This window comes from Perissodus microlepis, chromosome 3 (assembly GCF_051167445.1).
Source record: "Perissodus microlepis isolate ML-2025 ecotype Zambia chromosome 3, ASM5116744v1, whole genome shotgun sequence".
In the NCBI taxonomy this organism is placed as follows: Eukaryota; Metazoa; Chordata; class Actinopteri; order Cichliformes; family Cichlidae; genus Perissodus; species Perissodus microlepis.
In genome coordinates this window covers 52,283,806-52,296,491 of record NC_140463.1, presented here as the reverse complement: position 1 = coordinate 52,296,491, position 12,686 = coordinate 52,283,806, and the positions used below count along the sequence as shown (strand labels likewise).

General features: G+C 44.3%; 1 protein-coding gene across 1 annotated transcript in view; it reads left to right on the top strand.

Annotated features, from left to right (window-relative positions):
• LOC146391929 (protein NLRC3-like) overlaps positions 1-12,686 on the top strand; it is a 152,152-nt gene that overhangs the window by 101,277 nt on the left and 38,189 nt on the right. Inside the window, exon 2 of the mRNA XM_084915525.1 lies at positions 10,198-10,294. The gene's annotated coding sequence lies outside the window, so the exon portion shown is untranslated. The remainder of the gene's footprint in view (positions 1-10,197; positions 10,295-12,686) is intronic.

The following is a 12,686-nucleotide window of genomic DNA, read 5'->3' as shown; positions in this document are numbered from 1 at the left end:
TCAAAATATAGACTCTAACCAGTTGTCGGTTGAAAAGCTTTCATTGCAGGATGTTCAAATCTTCTTCTGTAAGATTTCACACTGGAAATTCCTATTTCTCTCATTAGCACCACTAGTGTTGGGACTTGGATTTGAATCTGATGAGCACTCCCGCAAAGGACAGATGAGTGACAGGACAGGGGCACTTCAGGGGGCCAGTCAAATTTCAGCTGGGACCAGTGCCCCTGTGGCGCCACCCCTGGAACCACTCCTGGCACCATCATACCCGCCACAATGGTCATTTAACTCATCTCGTCAGCACACAGATGCAGTCGTTTCTAACTGTCGTTAAGGCGGGAGAAGGCGCTGCACTATTCTGCTAAATTAGACCATTCAGACAGGATCACGTCACACGAGCTGATAAGGAGAAGCCAAAACTGGAAGCCACGACTTTGTTGAGGGTGTTTTTTGCAAAGGTCTTTCTACAAATTGAAGTTTTCAAACTGCTTCAACATCTCACTCTGTGTATTCGTGTGTCTCTGAGCTTCGGTGCAGGATTATCATTAAAATGGTGGGAAAATGAGCATGATTGCAACGACCACGGCACAATGGATCAAGTTACAAACATTAAGCGATACTGACCAACGCACCACAACGACTGTGTCGCACGACACAGGATGTGATGTCACAACTGGTGCGAGACTTGCTGGCCTGCTCCGATGAGGGTTGTTTTCCGGGGATGGATGGCTTGTTCCTCTTAGTTGCGCGGTCGGGGTTCCCCCAGGTGTCGGGTGGTTCTTGGGGTCCAGGGTCCCGTCTTTGGCTTTCTCTGAAGTGGCCGGCCTCTGCAGTGGTTGGCTGGCCGCTGCACTGGACCGCTAGTACTCCTTCCCCTGGCTGTGGGAGCTCCATCTGTGGCAGCAGGTGGAGACCCATTGTGTACATCTGCTTCACCCTCGACTTTTCCCCCACCACCCTTCTTTTCTGTCCCTTTTCTTTCTTCTATTCCTCTGCTTTCTTCTATCTTTCACTGATCTGGCCTTCACCCTGTCCACGCTATAACATCCACACAGGGGGCTAACGGCATTCTGGCCAGACAGCAGCTCTTAGTGGTAAATCCTGTGGTTTATGCATTTATATGACACATTTAGACCAGAAACACTGGATCTTTCTTAGGCGCAAATGATGATTTTAACTGTCTAAAACTGAACGTCAAAGCTCTTCAGAGGTGACAACAACAAACAGATCCCATCCTGATCTGTTCCACTGCACAGGTGGACTCCAGTCCAGACCTGGTCTACAGATCTGGTCCAGAGTCATGTTGCTATCGGGGCTGTGTGACAGTATATGCTGCTCTTCTTCACTGCAGTCATCACATCACATGGTTCTGTAATCAGCACAAACACAACCTGAACATCATCCACTGGATTTAGAAGATTCACAGCAGTCATTTTTATTATGAACTATGTGATTTTGTATCTGTTGTCACTGTTTTCAACTCAAAACGTGATCGTTTATTTTCTAGTTTTTGTTTGTTTTTTTGCCTGTCCCTTTTGGTTCTTTAGCCGTCAGAATTGTTGTCTGAAGACCAACAAGGAGACCCAATGGATTTACTTTGCCAAATAGATCATCACGGCCTTGCCGTATTGGTCCATGTGATTGACCTTTGCTGTTATTATTTATTTTTATTTTATTTTCAGTTGTTACAGACGGGACAGACAGAAGCAGGCATGGAGGCTGGATCTCCTCCATGCCTGCTTCATGCCCTGGGGGCGGGGCTATGGCTCTCTACATCCTCTAGCAGACCATTACATGGGGAAACCTTTTGAATACAAGCGCGCTGATCCACACAGGTGTGCACACGGGTGTTCACTGTTCATAGACATAAACTACACCTTTATTGGCTGCTATTTCCAAGCACATTGTGCGCTGTCGGTCCTGCTTGCTACACAACAACATTCAATATTTAGTATTTACTGCTGTTTACACTTAGCTAGATTAACGTGATGGTGTTGTGTTTAGTATGTTGCTCTGTTGTTTTTTGCTTGTTTTCTCTTCTTTTTCTATTTTCTAGTTTTGACCCTTTCACGCATGAATTATGACAACCTCAATCAGGATTTTTGTCTTAAGTGTTTTTATTCATCTTTAGGCATGAAAAAAGATTTTTGAACTTCATTTAAACGTCTACTTTTCAAAGAGTTTTTTTTACATGTCCAGTTAGGTGGACAACAGGTTTTGACAGGGTATGGAGGGACACATCAGTGTCCAGTGTAGTGGTTTATGTGCAAGTATACCATCAACACTGACACAAATACAAGCCTTTGAGTAGCTGTAACTGTAGTGACCACTGTGTGTGAAAGGGTTAAGTGATCAGGTTTAACAGATCAGTGATAAATCTGTGCTGTTGGATCAATAATGAAACAGACTGCTGTTAGAAACAACTCTGATTCTGGTGTTTATATTCTGATAAAATAGATGATAAATAGTTTCAGTGCGTAACTCACAGAAAGAAGCAGAACAGTTCACATCAGGCTGAAACCTCTGCAGTGTCTTCTTGGCTTCGTCTCTAAATTTTAAAGTTCTGTAGTATTTTATAAGAAACTCCTTTAAATTGTCCTTCATGCAGCCAAGTTTGGTTCCAGTTAATTCCTCCATATAAAGAAGAAGAAATGACTTGTGTTTATAAAGGATCTTCCTGTTATTCCACGTTTGTTGGAGAGAAGTTATGCTTATAAGTTTCCACGTGTAACAGTCGCAATAGTGTGGTGTCTCTTTAAGACAACTTAATGTTTAGTGATGTCACAAGCATGCGCCCTGCCCTCTGTTGTATGAACGCTGCTCGCTTCATGTATGATAAGACAGCAGCCGTTCAGCTGGGCCTTGTTGGTGAGGAGTGTTTATTAAAGGACGAGCACTGTGGGATTCCCAGTACCAGTGTGGTCGGGAGTTTTTGACTGTCCTGCTGTCTGCCGCCTCCTCTCAACCACTGAATACACATGTCAGAAAAGCTTGCTCATGAAAACTGTTTCCTCTTCCTACTTTTCACAATAAAAGTCCTGCACAGCTGTACTCTGGTTACTTGATATGTGACTATTGTGGTTATATCAGTTTTGTATCAGATTTCTTTTTTCCTAATACATTAAGGATAATATACTCTCTTTCCTCTTTTCCCAACTGTGGTATAAAGCACAGCTTAGCCTTAGCAAATGTTAAAAGAAAAGTCGTCACGTCCTGATTTCTGTTTCACTGATAAATATTGTCACTCTAGGGTTTTTGCAAATGATATCAGTGACCACTGTGTGGCAGCTGGAGTCAGACAACTGAAGCTCCCACAATCAAGACCACAAATAGCTTTCAAAGGAGATTTGAAGCTTTTCTGTCAGCAAGCTTCATGATTTATGGGACTATAACTGGAACAGAATCTACCTGATCACCAATGGTGAGCTGGCATGGAATTATTTTTATGACACTTTTATCAAAATGATAAATAAGCATGCCCCCATGCTCAGATTTAGAGTGAAATGCAGGAACAATCCTTGGTTTTCTCCTCAGCTATGCAGTCTCCTTCAAAACAGGGATGCTGCTCAGGCCAGAGAAACTAAATCTGGAGCAGATTGGCTGATTTGTGGCAGCTCGGAAATCGTTCAGCCTCCTTCATTAAAAATGCCAAATCAGAATCCCGTCCTTCAAAAACTACTAAACATCTGAATGATCCTAAAAAATTCTGGAAAATAATAAAATCTTCTCATGGTGACATAACCACCAATGAGTTGCAGCTTTTGCTGTAAAGGAGTTCAGGAGTTCACAGATGAAATGTACCTACAAAGAAAGTAGAATTTATTCAAACTTTACCAAGCAGTTCAGCAGGGAGTGGATGTGCTGTTGGGTTGTTGGAGGTACAACACACAAGAAGGCCGATGCAGGTGGATGCAGAGAGAGGCCAGGGCCACGTTCCAACCTGAACACGCTGCACAGTGTTTTGTTCCATTTGTTAGGGATGAATGAAATGCTTCCTTGAAAGGATGTGTGCAGTCACCAGTGGGCGTGGAAACATGTGCGCCCTCATTTGGTGGGTATTGGCGACCGTCAAGCCTTTGAGTCGGCGAGCAGCTGAATAGGGGAATAATGTTGACGCGCCCGCTGTTCAAAACGTACGTCAAAGTTCCAGATTAAAAACTTCTTTATTTGTTATCAAATCCTTAAAATCCAGAAAAACAGTGATCAAAATAAACATTCTAAGCTTGAGCGGTCAGCAAAAGTCGACTTCTCCCATCACCCACTCATTCACAAAAATTCCCTCGGGACGTGAACAGGTGATATAGCAATCACTATTACTATTACCGACACCACGTGACCCAAAGCTACGCCTATCCACAACAGTGGGTGTGCAAGAAAAGTCCTCCTGTCACACAGCAATGCCTACATAAATCACACCACTCTGCTTAAATAATAATAATAATGTTTAGTGAAGCAGGTGAAGCAAAGGGCTGCTTTTAATAGGCTGGGAGACCCAGGTGTGCTGCTTTAGCTGGTGAGCCTCTTATGCTAGCCTCCATCTACAAGCTGGGATCATAGGAGCACTGCAGTCCTTACTAGATCAAGTATTGTTATTTATGCAGGTGACAAAAGTTTACATTCACAGAGTCATAGAATTGAGCCTCGTTTGAAAAGCAGGTGTTTAATGCAGCTGCTTAGAGTTCACACACAGTAGAAGAATCTGACTTGAGTCACATTTCAAACCACTGGAAAAATACTTAGCAAGTAATAATGAAAACACCACAGACTCAGTATATCCTGTTCAGTCCTGTGTTTGATATTAATGTGCTGTTCAGAGAGGATCTCATGTCCTCTTTTACAAAGCCGCCCCTTTGTTTTATGATGTTTGTGTATAAATGAATGTAGGTGTATTTATAAGTGTGAAGGAGCCCTGGGAGAAAAGACTGAAGCTTGTGCCAAAGAACAAACAGGAAAGAAAGACCAGCATTGATAAAGACGAGCACAGAAGGAGCCCAAGCACGTGTTTCTTTTTCAGATTTCTCTAAAAGTGTGTTTTCATTTGTTCCATCTGTCTTCTTCACAATAAACAACAGCTGACAGACACACATGCACTCTGTGTCACTTCACAGGGGCTGATGACAGTGGACACAGTAAAGGGAGAGCTGGACCTGTTCTCCACATCCTGGACTCTGTTAACAGACTTTATTCTGCAGCATCAACAGATGACGTATAAAAATATATGAAAATATAGAAACGTTTAACACTGTGACTGTTCACATTAGTGAAGCTGTTACTTTGCTGCCAGGTGGAAAAAGAACCCTAAAGCTGAGTCTTATTAAACATCTGCTGCACGAGAGAGTTTCATGGCCCTGCTTTATCCTGTGCTTGCTGACCACCTCGTCCTGAAACCTCTTCATCATCCTCACAGTTGTGTGAAGAAAGAGGGAAGCAGGTGGAGATGGAAACCATCTGTGCTCCTGTGTTCACTTGTGTGTGTGCGTCTATGGTCATATCTAATGTGTACCTACAGACAAATACAAACACAAACACCTGGCATTGCACAAGAGTCTCTACTGGAGCAACCTGCAGATGTCAGAGATGTGATCAGAGGGTAAAGTGGACTAGTGAGTGCATCTATGTTGTTGTTGTCTGCTGGGGGACAGCATCAGCTCCAGAGATGCATCAGGATCAGCAAACTCATCTGCAAGGCTGGAAATGTCACTGAAGGAGTTTGAGTCAGTGAGGGACTCAAACTCTTTATTCTGTGAGCTGAACACAGCTGTCAGCAAAACATCTGTGATGGGACATTTCTTTATTTCATGATCACTTTGTCTCTTAGTTCTATGCATGTAGGACAGCATCACATGTGAGTCTCATGCTGCTTCACATCTTTGTTCTGCACACACACAGTGGGCCATTGTAAGTTCATGTGGGTCAAACCTTTTATTGAGTCTGTTTGTCATTGACCTGATCGACCTGTAGCACCTACCAGAGGGAAGGGTGGGGGTGGAGTGAGTGTCCAGGGGGTCCTTGAGGACGACATTGCCAGTATATAAATGTCTCTGAGGGAGGTCAGTGTCGGGCCCAGGGCCGCTCTGCTGCCCTCACCACCCGCTGCAGTTTCCTCTTGTCCTCCACAGCAGCTGAACCACAGTGTGCAGCAGAAGGATCTCCATGGTAGAAGTCCATTAGCAGTTTGTGATTAGCATTCTTACGTAGATCTCAAATTAAAAACCAATGATTGATGCAAAACTCATTTGTTGCTTTGGGTTTGTTACTTTCAGTTTATTTAATATAAACTTTGATGTCATTTCTTCTTCCATTGACCTGAATCCTCACAGTTTATAGAAGGGGCCCTGTTGATGTGGAGAAACATCTGAGCACATGTGATGTGCAAGTTAAGAGCATTTGAGCATCTCATGGTGGTTACCTCGGAGACTATCTGTCACTCTGTGTAGAGCCACGCCCACAGCGCACAGAATACATGCGTACGACTAATTTGTCCACACAGGAGGCATCTTGATGCTGTCATCATACACAAAGGCTTTTGTACAAAGTATTAAACAAACTGCAGCAAGTGTGTTCAAGACTTTTTCCCTGTCTTATTTCTCTTTATTACACATAATCTATGGAAACGTGTGGTTTGATTACTTTGCATGTGTGGATTTGATGGGTTGTTGCCACATCTGGTGAGATTTTCATGTCAACAGCACCTTCTGAAATATATTTCTTTAGAAAATTGGTGACACTGGTGAAATTCGTCCAACAGCCGCTCTATTTAAACCCCATAACCACACTGGGTAGCAACCTCACCACTACATGGCCACAGAGATTTCCACAGTATGCACCTGTGTGGAACAGGAACATGACACAGAAATGTATTACAAAGATCTAGTCTGGTTAAATATTACAGTTTATCTGTCAGGTTCATTTCTTGGATGATTTTGTAAGAAACGAACTGCTTGAATGGCGACTAAATGAGTTGGAGGAACGATTTGAAGGTAAATTATTATTACTTGGTGGCTTTTTTGTAGCAACTGTGACACTTAGTAGTAGAACTGACACACAAAACAACAACTACACTAACTATATACTCTGCAACAAACCCAGTGAGCTTGATTTGAAAACCTTTCCTGTCTTACTGACATCACTGAGTTAATCACTGAAGTTGGTCCAAAGATTCAGACGCAGTCTTGGGCAGTTAAAGGTGAGTCTGTCACGGGTCTTTGTGACCCAGCATTTTAACTTGTTGTATTTTATGTTGTGCTTCTGAGTCCTTGGTTGTGCTGTTTTGTGGGAAAACTGCCCTTCACTACTACCTCTCCCACCTGGAAAACAAGGACTCCTACATCAGGGTACTTTTGGTTGATTACAGCTCGGCTTTCAATCCTGTGATCCCACACAAACTCACTCACAAGCTGGCAACACTCGGCCTGCACCCTCCACCCTCTGTGGCTGGCTACACTCGGCCTGCACCCTCCACCCTCTGTGACTGGCTACACTCGGCCTGCACCCTCCACCCTCTGTGACTGGCTACACTCGGCCTGCACCCTCCACCCTCTGTGACTGGCAACACTCGGCCTGCACCCTCCACCCTCTGTGACTGGCTACACTCGGCCTGCACCCTCCACCCTCTGTGACTGGCTACACTCGGCCTGCACCCTCCACCCTCTGTGACTGGCAACACTCGGCCTGCACCCTCCACCCTCTGTGACTGGCTACACTCGGCCTGCACCCTCCACCCTCTGTGACTGGCTACACTCGACCTGCACCCTCCACCCTCTGTGACTGGCTACACTCGGCCTGCACCCTCCACCCTCTGTGACTGGCTACATTCGACCTGCACCCTCCACCCTTTGTGACTGGCTACATTCGACCTGCACCCTCCACCCTCTGTGACTGGCTACATTCGACCTGCACCCTCCACCCTCTTTGACTGGCTACACTCGGCCTGCACCCTCCACCCTCTGTGACTGGCTACAGGACTTTTTGACTGGCACACAAACACTGGCGTCCCACGGGGTTGCATCCTCAGTCCCATCCTCTACACCTGGTCACCCATGACTGTGTCACCTCCAACAAAGACAACATCATTTTGAAGTTCACGGATGACACTGCAGTGATCGGTCGCATCACTGGAGAGGACGACGTGGCTTATAGGAGAGAGGAGGCTGGTCTGGTGTCTCGGTGTGAGGACAACAACCTCACCCTCAACACTGATAAGACAAAGGAAATGATAGTGGACACGAGGAAGAAGAGGCCTCACCAGCCGCTGTTTACCCGGGAGCGTGAAGTGGAGAGGGTGAGCAGCAGTACCTGGGCGTCCACATCAGTGAGGACCTCACCTGGACACTGAACACCACACAGCTGGTCAAGAAGGCTCAGCAGCTGCTGTATTTAATGAGGAGGCTGAGGAAATCTGGTATGTTGGCCAAGATCCTCAGCAGGTTCTACAGCTGCACTGTGGAGAGCACCCTGACCAGCTGCATCACTGCATGGTACGGCAGCACTACTGCAAACCGCAAACGCCTGCAGAGAGTGATAACAACTGTGGAGAAGATCATCAGGACCCCGCTGCCCTCTCTGCAGAGCAGCTACCATCACAGAGTCCAGAGGAGAGACACACCTCTGCCCTCGAGACGAAGGTTCAGAAGTGTGAAATCTAGAACATCCAGACTCAACAACTCCATCTTCCCCACTGCTATCAGACTCCTGAACAGCTGACCGACCTCAAACTGCAGTTTGCACATCAGGTCACTTTGCACACTAAGTTCATTTTGCACATTAAACTCCTTTGTACATCCATGTACATCGACATCTGCAGACCACACGTGTCTTCAGTTACTTATTTGTACTTATTTGCAGTTATTTATCTTTTTATTTTATTTTTTAAAGTTATTTTTTATCCTTATTTTATCTTTTTATTTATTCTTATCTTGTTCTTTTAACCCTTATCTAACTTGGCATTGTGCACGGTGTGTTTAGATTCAGTTTAAATTCAGGGACATGGAGCCGCTGTTGATCCTCCACCTAATCACACGACCCAAGGTGTGAAAACGGGTGTGGGTCTCAATCAGCCAAGGTTTTGGGTGAACCCATTGTGAGATCTAGCCCCACGCTATCATGTGATTTCCTGTGATCAAATGTCCCAGGATGTGAGTGGGCGTTAAGACGTCCAAGTCCCTCTTCAAGCAACTTAAAGAAGTCCAGACGCTTTTCTTTCCAAGCTCCTTCGACAACATCATTCATAGAACAACTTCCAGCTTCTTTTGCTCGGCTACAGTTTGGATGGATTTGCATTTAAAGATGCAACAAGACTAAAATGTTTAGGGTCAGGAGGTCAAAGGTCAGAGCTCCTGTGGGTCTGAGGGCGGCCTCACGTTGGAGAAGGATGAAGGAGTCTGACCTGAGCCAGTGTTTGACATGAACACATCAGCACTGCTGTCAGTGAGCCTAACGACAGCCGTTAGCATCATTTCAGTGTTTCAGTCATAAAAACACTTCCTGTCACTGTGGTGGTTACAGTGACATCATGCAGTTTGTGCTTTGACCTCCAGAGGGCGACAAATCAGCACAGACAGAGAGCTCCATTCAAACTTTGCTGCCATCAGTAATAATTCTTCAAATATCATCATCAGTGTTTGAGCAGTTATGATATCAGGGACAATCTAGACACGTGTGACAATACTGAACATGTCACATGACACACCTTAAACATCATGTGATCCACTCTCAGTCTGCACTTTCATTCATGACTTCAACAGGTTGAAATGAGCTTTGAAGCAACATTCAGTGAAATAAATCTTTCATGGATTCATGTGAGCAGCAGATGAACTTTGTACCAACAACATCTTCAATAACAGAGTCTGAATGAAGCTCAGGTGTTGATGCTGCTCACTGATTGGACGGTTGGTTTCAGCTCTGCTCTCAGTCTTTACTGCACAGGTGAAGGTAGAAAGTGTGACTGGATCTATAGACTGGAAACAGAGAAACATGCTGAACATTTGAAGCTTTGCAGCAGAAATGTTCATGTTACAAATACAGCAGAGCTGATCTGGGATCAGTGTGTTCACACCTGCAGCTACAACAAGGTTTCATGTCTCCACACGTCAGCATGTGAACTTTACTCTGACTCAGTCTGAGCAGTCAGACGGCATATTTTTAAAGTTAACACATCAGCACACACAGAGCTGAGCCCCTCCCACCTGTGCTGAGTTTCAGGTGGAGTCCCGCCTCCTTCCAGGAAGCAGCTCACCTGTGTGTCCGTGTTTAGTGTCCAGGTGTGGAGTGGAGCTTGTTGTTGGTGTGTGAAGAAACTGTAAGTTTGCTTTGTTTCCTCCTTTAACAGTTTGTCTTTAGGAACTTTACTGTTTGTTCAGCTCATGTTTGATTTCTTCACACAACAAACTGTGTGTGTTTGTATTTCCGGTCTCTCCATTAAAGTCAGTGTGTAATGTTTTCCTGGCTAACATCAGCTGTGTGCAGCTTAGTTCCAGCACAAATCTGCCGCTCCATAGTTCACGGTAACGGACTCACAGCTGGACCAACGAGGCCAACTGTGTACGCCACTCTGAGCTACGTTTGTGTTTGTGTACTTGTAGTTTGTACTTTGTGAGTTCACTCAGAGCCCACAGAGGACACAGCGTACGTGATGACGTCACAGCCCTTTACCTCCTTTACTGTCACTGTGATTAATATTTACACACGAGACACCTGCAGAGCTCTGATGCTAAGCTAGCCACACAGCATGCTAAACAGGAGACACCTGACAGCATGTTAACACTAAGCTAATGCTAAGCTAGCCACACAGCATGCTAACACTAAGCTAACGCTAAGCTAGCCAAGAACCCAGAGTGACGTTAAAGCTGAGTAAACACTGACCCCAGACCAGCACCGTGATAAAGTGAGCTGCTGCTGCTGAACTTGAACAGGTAACAAAGTGATGAGCAGTCAGGCTGCAGGTTTCTACCTGTTCATGTTTCTACAGTAGAATCACTTTGAAGTGTCTTTGTGCTGTTTCATCTTTGATTTGTGTTCATAAACACTCAGAGAAACATCACGTGACCTCATCAGGATCTGTGTTGGTGTGTGGGGCTGTACCTCAGCTTTATGTTGTTACATGCTCATTTGTTCATTTTACACAGTAACATCAAAGTAATGTTATGAGGAGTAATGAAGTAACGTACTCCATTACTTTTAATTAAAGTGTTCTGTGTAATATGTGTAATAATCCGGTTGTTCAGTCTGACGTCACTAGCCGTGTCTGGGCCTAAACTCCGCTGCAGGTCCATATCTCAAACGATCACTATGGCATTACTGAGAGTTGAAAAACTGTCTAAAGTCTTTCATCTTTAATAAAATGATCAGCGTTCTGCTCTACCAGGTGTAACAATTGAGTTTAACATCCAGACATCCATGAAAACGGAATTTATGACATTTAACGGAGTTAGAAGTTAGCAGAGAGTTAGCTCGCTAGCTTCTATCTAACTACAATATAGCATGTCCTGACTGCGGAGTTTTGGAAACAAATTCAAACGTACAGCTCTGTTATCACTTCCAGCATAAATGAAGACAAAAAACTAAACAGCAGGGACGTTTGTAGGGTTACTGAAGTTGGGCTAGCTGGTATATAATGATGTGCTACGTGACCGCTAGCGACACAGCTATGTTAGCATAATATAAACAAGCTAACTTTTTTTCCACTCGATAAAAGTTAACGTGAGTGTTCTCGGTGGTCAGGAACAAATGTAATCGCATGGCAGGATGCTGTAAAAGGACCAAACTTCAGCCAGGAGAACAACTGAGATAATCCATCCACAATACGAGGTTAGTCATTCATATACTGCTGCATAGGCTCGGCTGTAGTTACATCTTAAGGTTTTAAAAACTGATCTTAAATAAATGATTAGCGGTAATAAAAGCCGAGGGAGGTCAACAGTGATCACTGACTGTTTTAGGAGCTTTTTGAGATTAAATAGAAGAAAATACATAACATTAAACATGTTAACAACACAAAAGCCATATTAAACGCAGACTACTTTAGGCCCAGAAGTAGGATTCGTCACGTCATCACTGAACAATCGGATAAATTTTTTGAGTAATGATCAACACTGACCACAACAAAGAGGAAATGCCTCCAACATGCATAAACATTTGACCCACAACATGCAGTTAATGTGCACAAATGTCTTTGATATGCTGCTCAGTGATGGTGGTGACTGTCAGAGCAGAGCTACTGAGAATCAATAAGTAATATCAATGATGGAATCAGAATCACTAAATTCTTATCATCCCTGTCAGTATCATACATGTGCTGTATAATGTGATAAATGTAGAGGTGCTGGCTGTTCTCTCACTCTGCTGTTTAGCTGTAAAGGACGCCTCCCTGCCTTTGTCTCATTCATGACCTTTAATAGTCTCTTCTAACATGCAGAGATCTGTATGATCTGTTTCATAGAGTCTAACCAGCCTGTACAGGTAACAACAACAGTCACTGCATCACTTCACACAAACGTCATCTCTGTCAATAAAAACATTCATACATGGAATAAAAACACATCAGTGGATCATTGCTGGAGCTGCCTGGACTTCAGTCTTCAGGATCTCAGCCAACAGCATCGACATGCTGCTCCAGATTTTTGTGCTCCTGGTGAACAGGCTCTCAGTTTCCTCCTTGAAATAAGTGCTTATATTGTTGGCCCACTATTGAT